This window comes from Octodon degus, unplaced genomic scaffold (genome assembly GCF_000260255.1).
Source record: "Octodon degus isolate 3935 unplaced genomic scaffold, OctDeg1.0 scaffold00125, whole genome shotgun sequence".
NCBI lineage: Eukaryota > Metazoa > Chordata > Mammalia > Rodentia > Octodontidae > Octodon > Octodon degus.
Window position 1 is genome coordinate 32305 of NW_004524701.1, and position 8646 is coordinate 40950.

The following is an 8646-nucleotide window of genomic DNA, read 5'->3' on the forward strand; positions in this document are numbered from 1 at the left end:
ATTTCATGTGTAAATGTGGTCTCAAGTTATATCCTTTTATGTGTAAAAGCCTCAAGTTCCTCTTTCTTTCTTTCTTTCTTTTTTTTTTTTTCAGAACTGGGAATTGAACTCAGGTCCTTGTGCTTGCCAGGGAAGCACTTATTCCACTGAGTCATCTCCCTGGTCCCTCAAGTTTATCTTTCTTTAAAACTGAGTAGCACTGTATTGTATAAAAATACTAAATCCTTTCATTCATGGCCCAGTTAATGAGCATTTTCGTTGTTTCTAAGACTTAGCTCTCGCTAACTGCACTGTAATACACATGGGTGCACATATATTGTATTCAGTTTTTCTTGAAATATATACAAAAGTGAAGTAGCTGAGTCAAATGAGACCTCTAATCCTCGACTTTTTTTCTTCTAAATATATATGATTAGTGCCTATTAATTTTACAAAATATTGGCTTTCACCATGCATTTTCATATGTGCATGTATTTATTTGTATCCCATCCTACATTACTTCTACATTCCCCACCTCTTTTAATCATTTCCTCCTGCCTAATAATAGTTTCTGTTCTACTTTTATGCTGTCTTTTTCAAATTTCACATTTTAGGCAAATATGAAACACTTCTCTATCTGAGCCTGGCTTAATTCCCTCAACGTAGTCATCTCCATTTTCATGTATTCTCCTGCCAGTGACATTATTTTGTTCTTTCTGGCTGAAATATCTCTCTTGATTTTCTTGCCTGTTCATCTGATGGAACCACTAAGGCTAATCCTAGGTTTCTGAGTAATCTCTACATGATTTCCATAGTGGTTGCACCAGTCTGCACTCACATCCTCAGCAGAAAAGGGTTCCTTTTTCCCTATACCTTTGCCAGGGTTTGTTATTCTTCAATTTTTTTTGATGATAGCCATTCTTTCTGGGTGAGATGGAATCTCAGAGTTATTTTAATATGCATTTCTGAAATGAACAATGATGTCAAACATCGTTTCATATATTTATTAGCCATTTGTATTTCTTCATCTGAGCAATGTGTGTTCACATGCCTTTTTAAATTTTTATTTTTTTGATTGGGTCTTTGAATTTTGGGAGTCCTGTTTTTTTTAATTCTTTGTATGTTCTAGATAGGAGTCCTTTCTCTGAGGAACAGTTGACTAAAATTTTTACAAATTATTGTGTTTTATTTTTACACTGCTGGTGATTTCCTTTGATGTGCAAAAAATTTTATTTTTTGTCTTGTTGAGATAAGGTCTTGTTACACAATTCAGGCTGGCATTAAGCTCTCAGACTCATAATGATTCTCCTGCCTCAGAGTCTCAAGTGCTGGGATTACAGGTGTGTGCCACCAAAACTTTTTAATAAGATGAGATCCCAGTTGTTGATTCTTTGAAATATTTCCACTGCAATTTCATTCACAAACTCTCATCTACCCCTATGTCTTCAAGGTTTCTCTTTACTTTCTCTTCCAATAGATTTAGTGTTTCTGTTTTAATATTTAGATCAAGTTTGACTATCATGACTTTATGTTAGTACATGGTGATAGACATGGATTCTATTTAGACTTCTTAATGTGGAAAGCCAGTTTTTTCAGCACCATTTATTAAAGAAGGTTCATTCCAATGAAGCTGTTTGGCACCTTTGTCAAAGATAAGGTAGCTGAGTGTGTTTATAGTTGTGTCTGCATCTTCTGATTTGTTACATTGATCATCAGTTCTCATTTTTTTCTTTGTTTGTTTGGTTTTATAGTACCATGGTGATTTCTGGTGCAATTTCAAGTCAAGGATTGTGATGCCACCTATCTTGCCTTTGTTGCCCAGGATTGATTTTGCTATTCTTAATGTTTTCTGATTCCAAATGTATTTTAGGAATATTTTTCTCTAGTTCTGTGAGATATACTAATGGGATTTTCACTGATATCACACGGAATATGTGTAACAATTTTGGTAGTATGGCTATTTTCACAATTTTGGTTCTTCCTATCCATAAAATATGCAAAGAATATGTTTCCATTTTCTGAAATTCTCTCTGATCTCTTTTTCAGAGTACTAGAATTTTCACTATATGCATCCTTTACCTCCTTTTTTTCAGATTGATTCTTAAGTATTTCATATTTTGAATGTTATTGTGAATATTTCTCAAACATGTTAATGGAATTGAAAGGGAAGTTCTCCCTAATTCATCCCTGGAGACAGGGATAAACCTGATATCAAAACCACGGAAAGATCCAACCAAAAAAAATAACTACAAACCATTCTTCTTGATAAACATAGATGCAAAATCTTCAGTACAATATTAGCAGTGAGAATGTAGCAAATCATAAACAAGTGAGATTCATCCCAGGAGTGCAGGAATGATTTAATACATAAAAAGCCATAATTTTAATAAACCATATGAACAGAACCAAAGACAAAAAAGAAAATCACTTGATCATCCCAGAAAAAGCTTTTGATAAAGTTCAATACTTATTCATGACAAAAAAAATCCTCCAGAAAATTGAAATAGATGGTCTTTACCTCAATCTAATAAAAGACATTTATGAAACACCAACAGTCAGCATCATATAAAATGGACAAAAACTGAAAACCTCCATTTATTTTTTATTTTTTTGTATTTTAGGGAAGAGTATACAGTATGTTCAGGGTCTCACTACTAGATCAGACTCCTAGTGATTCTCCTGTTTACAGCCCCCCAAGAGCTGGGATTACAGGCGTGTGCCACCACACCCAGTCTCAATGACTGTCTCAGCATGCCCAGGGGATGGAGCCAGCATGGCAGGCCCAAGGATCGCACCCCGGCCCCTGTGCCTGCTTGCAGGTGCTTTAATCCACTGACCTAGTTGGTCAGCCCAGCCTTCACTTTATAATTAGGAACAACACAAGGGTGTCTACTGTCACCACTCCTATTCAATATAGTTCTAGAAACATTAGACAGAGCAGCTATAAGAGAGTAGTAAAATGAATAATGATTGGAAAGAAAGAAGTGAAATTACCATTATTTGCAGATAATAATCTATGTTACATAAAAAAAACCCCAAAACTCCACCAAAAGACTTGTAGATTTAATAGCCAAATTCAGGAATGTAGTTGGGTAAAAGGCAACATTCAAAACATCAATGGCATTCCTGTACACAAACAACAAGCACGCTGACAAAGAAACTGGGGAAACACTATTATTTTTAAATGCTTCTGAATCCAGAACTTGTTTAGTGGGTCTAACATCTCCCCTGTCTCAGTTACTGTTCTCTCATTGCTGGGACAAATACCTGACACCCAGAATGAAAGAAGGAAAGTTTTATTTAGCTCACGTTACTGGAGGTTTCACTCTATACTCAGCTGGTTCCAAGGAAGAGGGGCATATGGCAGAGAGCAAACTTTCATGGTGGTGGTTAAAGAGCAGAAAGAAAAGTGGAGGAGTAACAGCAACAATGGCAACAAAGAGGAAGTCTGTCTCTCTTATATTATATTCAGGCTATCTGCCCCAGGCTGGGTGTAGCCTTCACATCCCTAATCCAAGCAGTGCTCAGGCTCATATTCCCAGCCTTGGATCCTCCATAATCCCAGTGGATCATGAGTTAATCTCAAACTCTAGGAGTCCCTGTCCCTTGACTGCATGAGGCTTTGGGGAAACAACTAGGTACAAACCATAACATCTCCTATTTAGTACAACTCCTTTGTAATTTATCTCTCATTTGAATATAGGCAATTCTTTAGTACATATTGAGAAGTATTCTCAAATGAAATTTATCCCATTTGAAAAAGTTCCATTTTAGCCCTTTTACTTCACCAATTACTTCCCTATATATCTATTCTTCTGTAAAGAAAATGTCCTTGAAAGTTGCTTATATACTTTCTGCAGTTCTCCTCTTTTATCTTGAATTAATCAATGTATCTTTTAGAAATTTATATGACAGCCAAATTTCTAAGCCCAGAGACCAACACTTATTACTCATTTAATGGGCCTATAAATATTATTTGCTTTGATATGTTTGATCATGTTCAGCTTCTTCAGTTTAAAAAAAAAAAACTGGGCTCTGTTCAGTCCTCTCTTCTCTTTCTCTCTTCCTTTCTTTCCTTCACCATCATTTCTTACTTCATCTCATCTCTGCAGCTTCTAGTTTAATGATTCTAAACATTAGCTGAACATTAAATTTACCTACATTCAAGCACTCACGGTTTCATTTCTCAGTGGCTATAGGCTTCCCTTCTTGGGATTTCTACTGTTAACTGAAATTATTTTCAAACAGATAAAACAAAACCTGTGATGCTGCAGCAATAAAAAATTACTTCAGGTTTAAAAAAAATAGAAAGGCCCAGATATGTGAGTGTTATCTTCAAAGCATCTGACACAGTCATTTGGCTACAGACCCCAAGCAGTGGGGATGTGTCAAGCTCCGTAAGTGCCTACCATGCGCCCACAGTTGAGAAACCTCAATTCAAAGTCAGTCCTCATAGATTGACTCATACATGCTACCATTTGGGAAATGGACAAATTTTTATCAAGTAAAGTAGTCAGACATTAGGCATAATGACAGTTTTGTAAATGAGAAGGGAAGGAAGGATTGAAGGGAGGTTAAGGGAATGGGGAAAAAAGAAACAAGATATATCATATACAGGTTCAAATCCTCTATGACGAGTGTTATCATTAAGTATATCTAAACTGTACCAATAAAATTAATTTAAAAAATAGAAGTACTGGCTCACTAAGTAAATACACTACACATTAACAGTGCTTAATTGTATGGGAGAGTGAGACAAGTGTTAGTTTTTGTCCTCTCAAATCTTAAAACTTTAGATATCATTTATGAGTAAGATTCCACATCATCTTCAACATAGAAAATTGTTCTAAATTTTTCACTTGCGTATTACATTGCCTACTAGAGCTACCATCTAGTACTGAATATCTAATCAACATTTCAAACATTATGTTCAAAACTGAATAATAAATAGAACTTGTCATTTTAGGTTCTCAAGTTAAGATGTAGGAGATGTCCTTTCTTTTCCTCCTTTTCTGACATTCATTTTCTCATACCCCACATCATATCCACCAGATAACTTCTTTCATTTAATCATTCAAATAGAGGAAAACCCTGTGGCACTTTATTCTGTGCCACACTGTCCCTCATCTGACTCCACCATGCTCCTCATTTCTGTCCCTTCCGCATCCAAATCATTTTCAACAGAGTCACACTGTATTCTTGTTAACATGCAACACATACCCCCATTTGTAAAAGTACAACTAACTTATTAATAACTAAATCTTAGAAGTTGCCTATAGGCCCATCAACAGGCATATGGATAAAGAAAATATGACATGAAGAAGGAGACACTTGAGCCATTTAAAAGGAAGTGGATTCACCTTGAGATGAAAATGTTAAGTGAAATAAATCAAACAAACAAGCTTAAATATTTCATCATTTCTCTTATGTGACAAAAGCACCATATAAATAAATGATAGGGCAAGATATAATAGGAAGCAGGGACGTAGATCTTTTGCAAAAAGGAAGGGAATCGAGAGCTGGAGGGGGAGGGGAGGGAGGGGACACAGATAAAGAGAACTATGCTTTGCAACGGTGCCACCATGCTATCATTACGCACTACTACACGAAGTAATAAAATAAAAATAAAGCAGCTAGCTCAGAACGAGCCTTCCTTCCACCAGTGCTCTATTTCTTCAGTGGTATTCTGGGCCAGACCATGACTATGGCTGTGCCTCCTCTTCTTCAGTCTTCTCTTCTTCACTCTAGCAACACCTGCATGTTCCTCCAACACCTCAGACAGTGCTGCTCTTAGTCCTTGGTACTTACCTTACGACCTTTCTCTTCTTTCTATCATGAAAACACAAGACACATAGGGTTTTTCTCCTCAGTTCCTTGCATAATATTTATTCCAGTGCTACCTTCTCTGCAAGATTTTCCTTGAGAAATACATTTCAAAGCTACAAACCACTTGCTCCACCGCTTTTGTCTCTATATTTCTTCCTATTTTCCTCTACAACCTGTGTGTCCATTTGATGTTGCAATTTTAAAGTTTTGTAATAGTCTATTTCTTTGCTCTACCATGCACATGGCTAGGTAAGCTCCAATCATGACAAGGACTTCGATTTATTGACAGCAATATAAGACCAAGATTTGTACCTAGAAGACAGTGGGCCACAATCAATATTTCTTTCCTATGTGGAAACCTTAATCTATGGTGATAAGATGAGCACCAACCTCAGTTGCTACCAGCTTCACACTAAAGAAGGTTGAAGAAAACTTCATACTTGTTCAATATGTTTTCCTCTGTTGAATTGTATCACAATATGCAAGGACATCTGAAGAATACTTAAGTATCAATGTCCCCTCCTCAACTTTGAAACTACAGAAAGCTTATTTATTTTTTGCAAATTACTCAGACATGCAGCTGCTCTTCTTGTTGCACTATCCCTAGCTCAGAGCTCTTCATATTTAGGACAGAGACTTAAAATGAATTACCAGATAGAGGAAACAACACTGGAGACTAGGCAATCCTGGGGCTTTCTATCTCTTTAGAGTTTTTCCATTTGTCAGCTTTCAACATGCAGATTCTGAAGTTATCATATTCTATCCCTTTTTATATTTTTCTAAGAAAATTTAGGCATGCACTGGAAAATGTTCCTAAAACTCAAAAGGAGCAGGAAAATGTGGGAAACACTGTCCTGTTCCTTTTTTGTGTTTTCAGGGACTCCTGTTTTGGGGTGCACTGCCATTGAAGACCCCTCCTGGAGGGAGATTTCAAAGCAACCAGGCTGAAGAAAGGTTTGCAAGAAAGACAGGACAGAGAAGAGTGGAACCATATAAGAATACTAGCCTGGTCCCTGAGGCCAAGTGTCGATGTGCTCTGCCAGTGTGATTTAGACTCAGCAGAGCTTGGCTCAGCTGCACTATGATATTGTGAAGGGCATAGGACAACTTTATGAAGAATTTATTGTGGCTGGCCAAAAGAGTGGTAGCAGATGGCTCCTTCGTGGTGGACTGCAACTCTGAAGCTGAGCTAGGATCAGCACAGACAGCATGAGTTCTTCCTCTCCTAGTGCTCTGGGGTTGCTTGGGTGCATCCTCTTCACTAAGGTGAGGGAGCACTCTTTTATACTCCTCCCCAGAGAACCTTCTGTTGTGCCCACATGGCTGGATGCTATCAATATGCCTCCTAGAGAAAGCGGAAGGCTAAAGTGTTTGTTATTGTAGCATTACTCATTTTAACCTCTTTTGGCTTCTTATGCTCTTTATTCCCTCTGTTTCTCATGCATGTAGACATATCTCTGTTTACCAAAGAGAGCTTGCAAAGTCATTAAAACTCATCTCCTGGAGGTCACTGACCTGCACTGTCAAATCTTTAGTTCTGGATGAATCTGTCTTCAACCTTCTAATCGATATCCCATAAGATCTATAATGGCATATAGCACAGAGAAAATGCTTTACTCAGCTCTGTCTTTGAAAAGCAATAATCTTTGCTAGCACTCCAGCAAATATATTTCTAAGAGTGACTAATTCTGTCTACATCGTGATTTAAATAAACCTCATGATAGATAACTGATAATGATTTTAAAACTATGTATCATTTTTTAAGGTTAGGAAATATTTTATTGGCAACCAGGGACACAGCCACAGAGGAAAGTACACCTGACTACAAACTAAAACCCAATAGCCAGCAAAGGCCCATTGGGCCAGGAACACTGCATCCTGGGGTCCTCACAGTCTCCCACCAGTAAATACACAACACAGGACAGCCAAGACAGGCGATAGCGGCTCATGTGCCCCAGCCAGTGACAGAATATCTACTTCACTATGAGCGACAGGGTAGGGAGGTACAGAGGAGGGAAGACTCATCATTGCCTAAGACCACCTCCTCTCAGAGCCAACACCAGGTGGAGGACAGAACCACCTAGAATCTTGTAGTCAGCTGCTGTCTTCTCATCATTCGTTTGCCTCTACAGATGAGATGCAGCTGTTGTGGCAGGATTCCCTCTTTCTCCTCGACACGCTCCTGGATTCGCTTCACCTTGTCTGTGGGTTCAATGTCAATGTCAATCTCCTTTCTAGTCAGTGTCTTCACCTTAATTAGCATCTTCTTCCCTGGTTGTGGTGGTGTGCGGATAAACTGGTGCATATCCCGCTGAGGGCAAAGCTTCGTCTTCCCAGCACGCCGAAGAAAGTCACTTCGGCCTCTGGGTCTCGCGGTGGCTCTACTCCCCCTTTCAACGCGGTTTACGACTCGAGCTTGAGCTCTTGTTATATTTCAGCGCTGTGGAACACAAAAAGAAAGCAGCCACCTTAGTTACAGCAGTGATGCAGCCCCCAGGATTCTCTGAGTCTCTGCCGAGCCAGCGATGGCAAGAAGCTGGGACTCTGTATCCATATTTTGTAAAATATTTATGTTTTGTCCTATCATACCATCTTAGCATGCAGTCACCAGCAGGTGAAGGGAAGAATAGTGTATCACCATTTTGGACTGTAGATTCATCTAAATTTTCACCAGCATTCTAATGCTGAATAAATGCAGGCACACATAAATTGCAAGCCAATGCAATTGAACACTGAGCATTCTTCTGGCCATCAAAAACCCTAGATGTATGTGTTATTGAAGGTAGAAAATTAGATTTTAGCCTATAATGTATTTTTAAGCATAGCTAATACATAAGAAAC

General features: G+C 38.2%; 1 pseudogene; it reads right to left on the reverse strand.

The window, feature by feature from the left end:
• Positions 1 to 7787: 7787 nt before the first annotated feature.
• LOC101590390 lies at positions 7788 to 8068 on the reverse strand (annotated as a pseudogene).
• Between the last annotated feature and the right edge of the window lie 578 nt (positions 8069 to 8646).